The sequence below is a fragment of the Eublepharis macularius genome, chromosome 15, assembly GCF_028583425.1.
Source record: "Eublepharis macularius isolate TG4126 chromosome 15, MPM_Emac_v1.0, whole genome shotgun sequence".
Taxonomy (NCBI): Eukaryota; Metazoa; Chordata; class Lepidosauria; order Squamata; family Eublepharidae; genus Eublepharis; species Eublepharis macularius.
The window spans coordinates 32,985,738-32,998,374 of NC_072804.1; positions in this window are offsets into that span (position 1 = coordinate 32,985,738).

Here is a 12,637-nt window from a genome sequence, read left to right on the forward strand (position 1 = left end):
CCACTGGGGTAACAAGAGAGGGAACATCTTTCTTCCTGTCTCACCAGACATTTTGGTCTTCCAAGATGAATTTGCCCGCAAGGGTGGGGAAGATAAGCTGTTGCATGATATAACGAAGTTACACAGCCAATCAAGTTTTTATCATATTGGAAGCCTACATGTAGTGGTCCACAGAGTCATGGTGGACCTTGGCAAGCCTGACGAGAATTTATTTGTTTTCTTTATTTATAGACCATCTTTTTCACTGAGACCAAAAATGGATCACATAATATAAAACAGGATAAGACAGTCAATAAATGATAAGACTATACTAAAATTAGAAAAATGATGCAAAAAGAAATAAGGTATTGGGCATGCTATATCATAACGAATGCAGAAAATGGGCTTGCAGAAGTAGAAGATAGGTAATAACAGCAAGATAACACATACAATAAATCTCGGACTAAACTACAATCCTATTCCCTTTATAAAGAATGCACCTTACTCCTGTGATTGGAGGTTGTTGTGAGGCACTCCCATGCCACATCTCCTCATTCCACATGCCTCCAAACTCATTGTGACACTAGAGATCTCTCACTTGTTCCCAAATCAGGGAAGGCACAGGATCTGGAAAACCAAACATTTTGGCCAGCTTCCTAGAACCACCAGAATTTGCGGGCAAACTTCACAATGAATCCCTTTCTCTCTCAGATTCACTAAGCGTATCCGAAACAAGAGTGAACAGTGACTTACTTACTATACTAATTAAAGATACAATGTAACAAATTATCAAGCAGTCTTTATACATTGAGTGAGCAGCCACTGTGCATGAAAATTAATATGTAACTGACCTTGATTCTTCTCTTTTGGTAACTGCCAGGAGGAAGGGGTTATCGGAAACGGGACTCCTCGCTAGCAAACCCGTTGCAGTTGCTATTCTTTCTTTCGGAAATTCCTGATGTATGAACTGCTATAAGCCTTGTGCTACTAATTGAAACTGACTTATATCGTGTATCTTGGTTTGTTACTCATCAAGTTGGTGTATACTCTGTGGTTTAAGGAGGTGTGATTTGTTGAAGCTAGCTTGGGCACTTCAGAATTTAGAATCGACTAAGCACTTCTGTACTTTGCATATCGTTTCTGTATGATGCTGCTAGCTGCTTCATTTATCGCACCTTCCATGTATTGACTGTTGCCAGCTACATAACCATTTAGAGTTTGTTTCGGATTGACTTTGATTCTTGTATAAAGACTGCTGGATAATTTGTTACATTGTATCTTTAATTAGTATAGTAAGTAAGTCATGGTTCACTCTTGTTTCGGATATGTTATTAGTGCATGTGCATAACCATTTTCTTGTCCTACTGTTATCATTGACCAGATTGGGCAGGGTTTTGAAGCCAGCCTGTTCACTAGAACATGAGAAGAGGCGTGTGCTGGATCAGACCAGGGGTCCATCTAGTCCAGCATTCTATTTGACATAGTGGACAGCCAAACTGTTTTCCTAGAGGGCCAACCAACATGGCATAGAGCACAAGACTTTCCCCTGATGTTGCCTTCGAGCACTGGTATTTCTCCCGTCTTCTTGGTCATGTCTAGTATAGCACAATAGGTTACCATGTTTTGTGTTTCCTTGCCCCTAATTCATGCAATTGTCAGGTGAGGTCAGGGGAAAGCATAGCGCAGCAGCAGCTAAGGTTGACCACCCTTGGCTTTTCAATATTTTTATAAATGATCTGGGTGAAGGAGTTAAGGGATTACTAATTAAATATGCAGATGACATCAAACTAGGAGGAGTAAAAAACATCCTTGAAGACAGGGATAAGGAAATTGATGGGATACATGATTGGTTCCTTTAAGTATTTAAAAGGCTGTCACTTAGAGGAGGGAAGGGAGCTGTTCTTGTTGGCAACAGAGGATAGGACTCGCAGTAATGGGTTTAAACTACAGGAGGGAAGGTACCAGCTGGACTTTAGGAAGAACTTATTCATGTTAAGAGTAATTCGGCAGTGGAATCAGCTGCCTTGAGATTTGGTGGGTTCCCCCTCATTGGCAGTCTTCAAGGAGCAGCTGGACAAATACGTGTTGGGGATGCTTTAGGTTGTTCCTACACTGGGCAGGGGGTTGGACTAGATGGTCTGTAAGACCCCTTCCAACTCTATGATTTAATGACTGTGGGAGGTGGGACTTACCCTAATGGCAATCTTCTGATGCCACAACCTCACATCTGGCTGCATAACTGGAAGTGACATCATCGCATTACAGTGTGCTCTAGGATTCATCCAGAATTCCAGGGGGGGGGGTTTCTGGGGAAAGAGGTGGTGGAACTCTCAAGAGGGAAATGAAGAAGAAACACATGGGATCCTTTGAAATAAAATTATTTTCACGCACTACTGCTGAGTATTTTAAAGAGGTGCCGGAACTCCATTCTACTGTGTTCCTGCTGAAAAAAAGCCCTGCAGAATTCTATAGTGTTTTGAGTGAATCCCAGAGTGTCCCATGATGCAGTGACTCTGGTTACATAGCTGAAAGTGACATCACAATGTCAGAAGATTGCCACTTTACCCACCTGTTTTTCTCTTGCTTCTCCATTGAGGGTCAATGGGGAATAGGGTAGTGCCAACGGAAGTTCCCTCACCAGGGACAGGCGTATGGCATCCCCAGAGGCAACAGGTCACTCATTGTGTTTTACCAGAAGCAGGAAGAGGAAAGAAAGACACACAGGGTCAGCAACGCAGTGTTTCCTTGTACTGTTTTGTGCTGATTTTTGAGATGACAACTGGAAACTGGAACTTGATTACTGTTAATGGCAGAATTAATTCGGAAGGCAACAGGAAATCTTAATTGCAGCTCCTGCTGTATATGCCCTCAAAAGCCAGTGGAGACTCAGATGTAGGCCACAGGTAGAAAAATCTGTCCATTGCCAGTCTAAGGTGCAGAGGGTTCAAACTATCTTAGGACTTCACTAGTCAAAACCACCACTTTCAACTTATCCAATGAGCTACCAGCTGATGAGGTCCCGGCAACTTGGTGTGGTTGGGAAGAAAAGTCATCGGGCCTAATCCAACTGCATGCAGAACTTCATCTGGCTGCCGCAACACATGGCTGCAGTCAGATCACCAGCAATAGGGCCAATCAGGGCTTTTTTTCAGCTGGAACATGGTGGAACGGAGTTCTGGAACCTCTTGAAAATGGTCACATGGCTGGTGGCCCCGCCCCCTGATCGCCAGACAGAGGGGAGTTGAGATTGCCCTCCGCGCAGGGCAATCTAAACTCCCCTCTGTCTGGAGATCAGGGGGCGGGGCCACCAGCCATGTGACCATTTTCTCCAAGGGCAACCCACTGAGTTCCACCACCTCTTTTCCCAGAAAAAAAACCCTGGGGTCAATCATATGACAAAGTCCACAAAAGTCTGCCCCATGAAACCACAGTCCAGAATATATTTAGGAGCCACAAGACTTTGTAGCTTTCTGTGGTTCCTCTTGATCTTTGAATCTGTTTTTCTCCAACTGAGTCTGCTAGTGTTTTTCTGGCTCATTGTTTCTCCAAAATGGAATGCCCAAAGCATAATCCTTGCGCATCTGGATGGGATTCCAAAGAGATAAGAACTAAAGATAGACTCCTGGTAGCCTGGAATTTGTGTTAGTTTGAAAAATTATCTCTGTGGGTACCCTCATGAGAAATCATAATACCTGTCTTGTACGCATATGAAAAGCAGATGCGACTCCTTCCCTCTCTCTTTTCAGGAAGATCTATGTGGCAGGCATCTCTCACTTCAAACAGAAGGAAGATGATCTCCTTCGCATTGCAAAAATGGTAAAAAAAATAAAAATCACAATTGCTCTCCAGCCAAACATACACATGGTTGAAAATCAGATGCAGCAAAACTTTGTGAGTTTACCTTCTGGTTTACCAAAGTCTTTAAACCCACTCCACTTTGCAAACACTTCTCCATAATGATCACAGCAGAATTTTAATATTTCATCGCAAAACTCTTGATACAGGTTTTAGAGAGTTCCTACTTTTATAAACACTCCTAAAGAGTTACAGATTAATGACCCTCTCCCAGTCCTATTCTTGTTCATTATGATCTTATTATTTTAAAATTATTTATTTATTTAAGGTATTTTGGTGCCACCTCCCAAACAAAAGTTCTTGAAGTTGCTCACAATGAAACACAACCATCAAGAACACAGTAAAAAGATGACTATCAATTCTAAAACATAAAAACCACTACTATCTTTAAAATATTAAGAAACAAAAACCAGTGAAATCAACAATTCACCAACAGAAATACAGAAGCATGTCAGCAAATCAAGAGGTTAGGGAGTGGGGGAAAATATATTTACCTATCACTAAAAACCTTGGGGTGGGGGGAGAAACGTTTTCAACTAGCATCTCAGTTTCAAGAGTAGGTACTGAGAAAGCAGGTGCAGAGAAGGAATTTCACAGATGGGTTGTCAGAACAGAAAAGTCCCTGTGTCTAGAAGAATAATAGAATTATAGGGTTGGAAGGAACCTCCAGGGTCATCTAGTCCAACCCCCTGCACAATGAGGAAGTTCACAACTACCTCTTCCCCCCACCCCCACACACCCAGGGACCCCTGCTCCATGCCCAGAAGATGGCAAAACACCATCAGGATCCCTTGTCTGCGATTCACATACTTTTGATGTTCTCTCAGCAAGCATCTGAAAAAGAAAGTCAAGAGAATTCATTTATTGGTACTACATTTCCTGTCTAGAAAGATTTACCTTTGATGATCACAGGAATTTCGAGATCGGGTGGATTGGATGTATCTGTAAAAAAGAAACAACTGTTGGTTAATTTAATTGAACTTTTGCGGCTAATCAGACTTTTTGTATTGTATGACTAGTATTTATTGTATTAACGTAAAACTGTTTCTATTTATTGCATTTATATAGTTTGGGATATCAGTGTTGATTGTATTCCTTGGTGGGGGGTTTCCCTCTGTTTTTTGGTTGTGTCTTTACCCTTTGTTGTAGGTTCACAGAATCAGCATCGCTGTCAGATGGCCATCTAGCCTCTGCTTAAAAACCTCCACAGAAGGAGAACCCACCACCTCCCGAGGAAGCCTGTTTCACTGAGGGACTGCTCTAACTGTCAGGAAGTTCTTCCTAACGTTTAGCCGAAACATTAGTAGACATACATCTGCCTCTCCTCTCTCTCCAATAGCCACTTCCAGACTAAGGACAGGTTATTCCTAGGGCTGTGCATATGGAGAGGCTAGTTGCAATGGGGAGGGTTTGGGGAGAAATTCCTCCCTTCTGCTTCTTCCACTAGCTCGTAAAAGAGGCAGCAGAGAACAGTTTCACCCCCTTCCTGACCCACATGGTTAATAGCTCCATGGCTTTTTTTCAGCGGGAACGTGGTGGAACGGAGTTCCGGAACTTCTTGAAAATGGTCACATGGCTGGTGGCCCCGCCCCCTGATCTCCAGACAGAGAGGAGTTTAGATTGCCCTCCGCACCGCTTGGCAAATGGCAGTGAGCACAGCGAGGGGCCAACAGGAAGACTGCCACCTCCCCAAAGTCTTTGTTGCTGTTCATATCAGGGGAGAACGAATTAAAGAACTTTGATCGAATTATGGCCTGGTTCAAAATTAACTCTCAACCAGGGATGCAGAACCTCAACAGTCCACCGCTGAGAAGCCACCCAAAGGGTTGGCTATGAATCCAGCCCTGGCAAATTGCTTTAGATGTTATTGCTTTGCATTCCAAGGACTCATCATGCTCTGTGATCAGCCCGGCTCATGACAAGGTACTGCTGTCATTATTTTTTATTACTCCTCTCTAATTACCGTTATTATTATTAGTTTAAGCTTTGCTCCCTCCGGCATGGAAAACTATTTTGACTGATGAACGCTGCAGAGTCTTTGAGGAGTATCTGGAAGCACAAAAGATCAGTCTTTCCCTCCTGCACAGAAATATGCACACCAGTCTCTAGGATTAGTTCAAGGAAAGACTGGGAATGGAAAAATGGAAAATAGTGATGAAACATGACAGAGACCTTCTTCCTACGTGGTGGAGAGGGAAAAATCTAATCTGCTGGCACATTTAGTTATCCTTACTGGGAAGTGAGTGAGGAGGGGCCATGGCTCAGTGGTAGAGCATCTGCTCAGCATGCAGAAGGCCCCAGGTTCAGTCCCTGGCATCTCCAAGTAAAAGAATGAAGAGTAAGAGGTGATGTGAAGGACATTCTACCTGAGACCCCAGAGAGCTGCTGCCAGTCTGAGCAGACAATATTGTCCTTGATGGCCCAAGGACCTGATTCAGTACAGGTAGTTTCATGTGTTCATATGAATCCTCTCTAGCCTTTTGCAAAGGGGTGCTAACATAATTCCCTCGTTATCTAGAACTATAAAACATATTGTCCACAAAATCCACTGCCCGGGGCCATTGGTGCCAGCTCAGCCCTTTGACAATTGGGGCTCTCATTCCAAATATTAAGCAGCCTCTCCCAGCACATTCACACTTTCTCCTGCCCTACCACCACATCAGGTCCTTCAAAGCCATTGTCTGTAGCTGTTGTGGTATGTGCCTTTTCTAGGCATTTTGGCAGGCCGTGGAAAAAGACCACAGGCAGAGAACATCGAGGTTGTGAGATAACCAGAAGTAGTTGCAAGGACTTACAGATCGAAGGAGAGAGTTTAGGAGAAATGAGCCAAGAGGTAGGGAGATGAAGAAAGGAGACAGATGCAGCAATCTTTCCTCCTCTGGAATCTGTTCTGAGTAGCCATGCTGTGGGCATTTCACAGCAAACCTCTTCAACAGTCAACCATGCAGTGTTCAGTTGTGTTGATCAAACATGAGCAGATTGCTGTCTGTTTGGTTTGGTAACGTAATGAATGACTCAAACACCTGCTGAACAGGTTTGGATCTGTTTGTTTGGTGAATGCTACTGATCCAAACAGCCATTGACATCACTAACGATGACTTGGAGGGACCCCAAAGGGTATCATTTTCAATTTATGATTGATTTATATGATTTGTGACTGATAAAACTTTCTAAACAATTGCCCGCTGAATGGAACAGTGGCAGGGCAGGGTGGGGTGGGATGGGGTGGGGTGGAACACCAGTGGGCTGTAGCATGCACAAAAACCAACTGTACTGTGCAGAAATGTTATGAAAAAATAGCTGGAGTTAAAGCAACCTGTCAAACAGCAACAAATGGGTCAACAAAGAGACAAATAATCCACAAAAAAATCTGCTCCCTCTTTGCAGTTGGGAAACAGCATGTGAGCCAAACCAGCAGGTGTTTGAGGATCCTGAGTTCTAATGTTGTTGTTGGGCAAAATCCATGGTCCACCAATAGTTCATTAATAACTACGATGGCTAAATGGAACTTCCCCATTTGGACCCTCTGAATACCAGTCAGTAAGAGACAATTCGCCTTCCTACAATATTTGGGAGCTCCTTGAAAGTTAGGGTTGCCAGCCTTTGTTTGGCAACCTCTAGGAGACGGTGGGGGGGGGACTTACCCAAATGGCACCCCATGACATCACTTCTGGCTGCATAACAAGAAATGATATCACCATGCTATGTGGTCTAGGATTCAACTGAAACTTTATGTTAAAAAACATAGAGTTTGGGTTGAATCCTAAAAGTATACTGTAACACAATTGTGTCATTTCTGGAAATGATGTTTCATCTCTCCCATTTCCCCCCAACCAGCCTACTAGAAGTATCTAGTTGTCTACTTTTGCAAGTAGGATGTTGGACTAGTGAGATGTTTAGTCTCATCTGGCAAAATACTTCTTCCTCTCAACTAATCTAGCCTGCTGTGGGGATAAAAATCAACTCAAAGAAGTTCTTAGTTAGAGGTTTTAGCAACAGGAACAGCATGAGGGTTGACTCCCCCTTTCCATTTCCCTGCTGGTTGGTTTAAGCTAAGTTGCCTTGGAGAAAAAATGTGTGTATTTATTTGAACTGTGATTCTATCAGATTCCATTCCATACAACTGTTTTTCTGTTTATTTAATCATGCAGGGGAGAAACATGGACTCTGTCTCCAGCAACATGGAACCCGGTGCCCTCTCACAAGGAGCAGCACATTCGGAAACCAAACAATCACATGCAGGCAATTTTCAGAGGTGGTGCGGGGGCACCGACAGCATTCGGCTCTCATTCCTGTGCATTGCATCTCAGATTCCCTCAAGTATGGGGCTGGAATTCCAATGTGGTTATTGTTATTATTAATAAAACCAGACTCAATACTTTGTCACAACAGAGGGGCTTTTTTGAAGCTGCTTGGCCGGTACCCATCAGACAGGGTGCGGCCTACTTTCGAGAACTGAGTTAGGATGGTATTTGGAGAAGCATGCTATACTGGTCTTCAGTGACCTTTTTCTAGAGATGAATTTATCCTTTCCCCCAACACTGCTTTGGAACTGGGTTGGGGAAGCATCTGCTATGGGCTACAAAAATCGCTCAGAAGGCCCTGTACAGGCCAGGGCACCCCTGATGATATCATGGGGTCTTTGATGCCCCTCAGCCTCTTACATGCTTTACTTGCTGTTCTTGTTTATTTATTTTATTTGTGTTATTTATAGAGTTGGGCACGAACTGAAATACGAACCAAAATTAAGCACGAACCAGGCCGATTTGTGGTTCGCAAACCACGGTTCGTCAGATCCCATTTCTGATGAACCGCCATGAACTTTTAGGCTGGTTTGTTTTGTTCATTTTTTGGTTTGTCACTGCAGACAGCCTGGTGCCAATCAATTGGTTTCCTAGGCAACAGGGGATGGACTTCCTGCAGACCTTTCAAGGGTCAAGCTCCCTTCATCAGATACTTCAGAAGCTTGACTCTCCTGGAAGCTCTTTGTTGGACTTTAGGGTTCTGCTGGACTCGGACCTTGATCCTCTACTGCAGCCCAATATGGTTATCGTCCTGAAACAATAATGTTGTGTGTGTATAATTTTTAAACCTCCTTAAAGGATTAACTTGAAAAGTCCTTAGTCTTGTAAAATGTGTGTGCTGCGTACATAGCCAGAGAAACACGATGGCTTAAATGTTTGTAAGAAAGCAGAACAACCATCAAAGTGAAGGCGGTTAAGGAAAACGTGGAGGAATTTTCTGTAGATCACCGAACCCTCCAAAACTCCTAATTCTTAAAGCCTGTTGTACTGGAAACAAACAGCGAAAACAACTCTGGGAATGCTTTCTGGATTAATCGGGTATTATGTATGTTTGAAGGGATAAAGATCAAGCCAGACATAGTCCAGCAAAAATATCAAGATTGGCCACGTTTGCATGAGAGAGAGAAAGTGGGACGACTAATTAATGGTTGCTACCTGGCAAAAGGAGGGGACCCAGAACAAGCCATGGCAGAGAATAATACACGTTTATTGGTTTTGGATTATTTATCCAGGATGGATAAACTCCAGGTTACTAAGAGATATAAAGACATGGCTCATAAAGAACTCTGAAGTGCACACCCCAAATCATGAATGAGTGCCTTGTTAGACCTTGTGTCTGAACAAACAGCAAGGGGGTCATAAATCCACAGAATGGTCATTCTTGACTCTCATTTGTCCTAAGGGTTGCCTGGGGTTCAAGCTAGAGGAATGCAAACTACTTTGTATCGAACAACTCCTTCCTCTTCAGTTGCTTGCCCGGAATTAATATGGGAAAACTAGAGCTGGTGTATCTCTTCCTCAAAATGGTTTGCAAGCTTCTGGCATTCTGTATTCTCCTTCCCAAAATGAAACAAATGCATTAGAAATTTCCCATTGTTTAGTTCCCCCCTCCCCAAATTTAATACAGAAGGCCATGCATGTGCAGTTTGCTGCAGCTCCGAACTTTCAGCTCTTATCCATGTGCCTGTGCATGTTGATAAAACACTGCAAAAAAGCAATCTTGATGTATGTACAGTTATATCAAGAGTATTTTGCATCATGTACGTTCATATCAGCAAAACTGCCAAGGGCTGCTAATATCACTTCGCCCCTTGACAAACAGAAGCAAACATGTCGATTTATCCTGGGATTCATTCAATGAACAGGTTATCTTTACCAACTGATTAAAACGGGCTTGGGCTGTTCTTATGCCTTCAGAGATCAGCAGGTGAAGCTATTCATGGCGATTCATGACGATTCGTGGCATGGAGATAAATATCATCCACTTGCTCCAGTCTATTGATTATGTTGCTGTTCAAGGCACAGGAGCAGAGGACAGAGAAAAGGTTGGCATTCCCAGAGCAGGCTGACATCTGTTCTAGAGGCCCTGCTACATAATTCAGAGGAATTTGGGCAGTAGCTCAAGCCACCCCCTGTTTAGCAAGGAGAGTGAAATCTCACCTACTATCCCCTGGTCCCACCCCTACAGGGTGCAAAATTTGGATGGGCTCAATGACTCAGAGGGCGACCATTCAGCAGGTGAAGCTGAGGGTGACCATTCCCAGCTTCTCATTGTTTGACATACTGGAATGTGTTGTTTTTTTTAAAAATAAAACTACCGCCTGTTTTGTCTACTGCTCCCTCCCTTCCCACCCAGTCAGGCCACTGGATAAACAACCTTTCAGTGTTTCAGGTTTTGGCCAGAATCTTAGCAAAGGTCCATTGGGACCCAGAAGGGGGAAGGGAACTCAGAACGCTAACCCGATTCTTCCTTTTAAAGCAATTAGACAGCGCTTGTAGAGTCAGCCAACTCCCGACCAAAAAAATGAAACAAAACAATAGAGATTCTTTGCTGGGAATTCTTTTCTCCCCATTTTCCCATGTTGACAGTTAAACCAGCTGTAGGATCTGTTTGGATTTTTTTTTAAAAAAAAATCAATACGCGATCCAAATTTCACACATTTGCACTATATGAGTTTTAATTCATTGTATCCTAGGATAAGAACGCCTCACAGTAATTGCCAAGTGGCTGCATGATTTCAAATGAGTGGGTTGGATCCTACCAGTTTTCTGCCAGCCGAAACGGATTGGTTCCTTGCTTTGCCCTTCCCCCAGGAGCTCCTCCTCCCCATGCTGAGGACTGCCTGGTCAAAAAGCTGTGCAGGACCAGGGAGACCAGGTGGAGGGCTGCAGCAAGGAGGGGAATCAAATTAGAACACGACTAGGAATTGTACTGTGAATGTCCACTATCAGAGCAAGTATAAGGTTCTGTGCTTCCCCTGGCCCCTGTGACTTCAGGCTAGTTCAACGGGTCACTGCCTAAAGTTTCAACTCCACCACCACCACTGCATCCCTTGGTTTATTATACTGCAGTCCCAGTATTTAATTGAACTTGCAAGAGTGAACACTGTACTTTGGTATGCCTGCCTGCATTATGAACAAAAGACAGCAGCGGTGTTTCCTTGCGATTTTTGTTTTATTTATTTATTTTATGTCATTTATAGTCCACGTTTCTGACTGAGACTCAAGGTGGATGACACAGTGTGAGGTTAGTTCAGTCAATATCAAGAACATTTCCATAAACAATGCCATAGGGTAAAGAGACACAAGTTTACAAAGACACAGCATTATAAGGAATCCAATACAACATAGTGGTGAAGTCTATGGTTCCTAACTCATTAGTGGAGCTTCTGAGACCCCCTCTCTACAATACAGCTCTCCTATCTGAGTAAAAAGCCTTTTTGAATAATTTGGTTTTGTATTGTTTGTGGAAAGCCAGGAAAGTGGGGTCTCTGACCTCCTCAGGTAGGCTGTTCCACAGGGTAGGGGCCAGCACAGAGAAAGCCTGTGTATGGGCTGCTGTTGATTTTGCCCATGTGCAAGGTGGCACCTGCAGGACACCCTGTTCGGAAGAGTGAAGCTGCTATGGAGGAGCATAGGGAGGGAGGTGGTCCCGTAGGTATGCCGGACCAAGTCTTTTCAGCAGGGAGCCAAAGTAGTTTACATCATTCTCCTCTCCTCCATTTTATCCTCACAACAGCCTTGTGAGGTGGGTTAGGCTGAGATTGTGTCTTGCCCAAGATCACCCAGTAAGCTTCCACGGCAGAGTGGGGATTCAAACCTGGATCTCCCATATCTTGTCCAACATTTTAACCATTATACCACACTGGCTCTTTATTGCACTAGCCCAGCAGCTGATACCACCCCACTCCATTTTTGGGACCTTTATGGCCGCTATTGCACAATCAGAGCCTCTCAAAATGTTTCCACATAGCCCATTGCTTCTATACCCAAATAACACATTAAGGACTCAATGAATGAAGTTCATTATTCATCCATAGGCATCACAAGAAGCCCACTGTGAATGAAATTCAATAAACTGCTCATTCAATATGTCTAAAAAAAACCCCATGAAGCATATGTATATGGAAACGGAAAAGCGAATTCATTCTTGAAAATGAAAGTGGTCCATCAGTTGCCTTGGACTTACAAAACATTGTTGGGAACATTTCTTGAAAGTGTGAGCACCCACCAACCCTGTTTACCACTTCAGCAAAACATTACCTGCACGCCTTTCACATTAAGTAATCACCTGTAAAGCTGAACTTTTACACACACACACACACAAGTAGGGAGACCTGCAAGGACTTGCAGGGGAGTAGAAATTCCATCCCGGCAATGCCACCCCTGCTTCTTCCACTCTTGTTCTCTTGGAGGAGAGCCAAAGGAACCAACCAGCTCCCCCTGCTAACCAGCTGTTGGGGGGGCTTGGAGCTGAAAGCCACAGCTGAGTGGTAGAG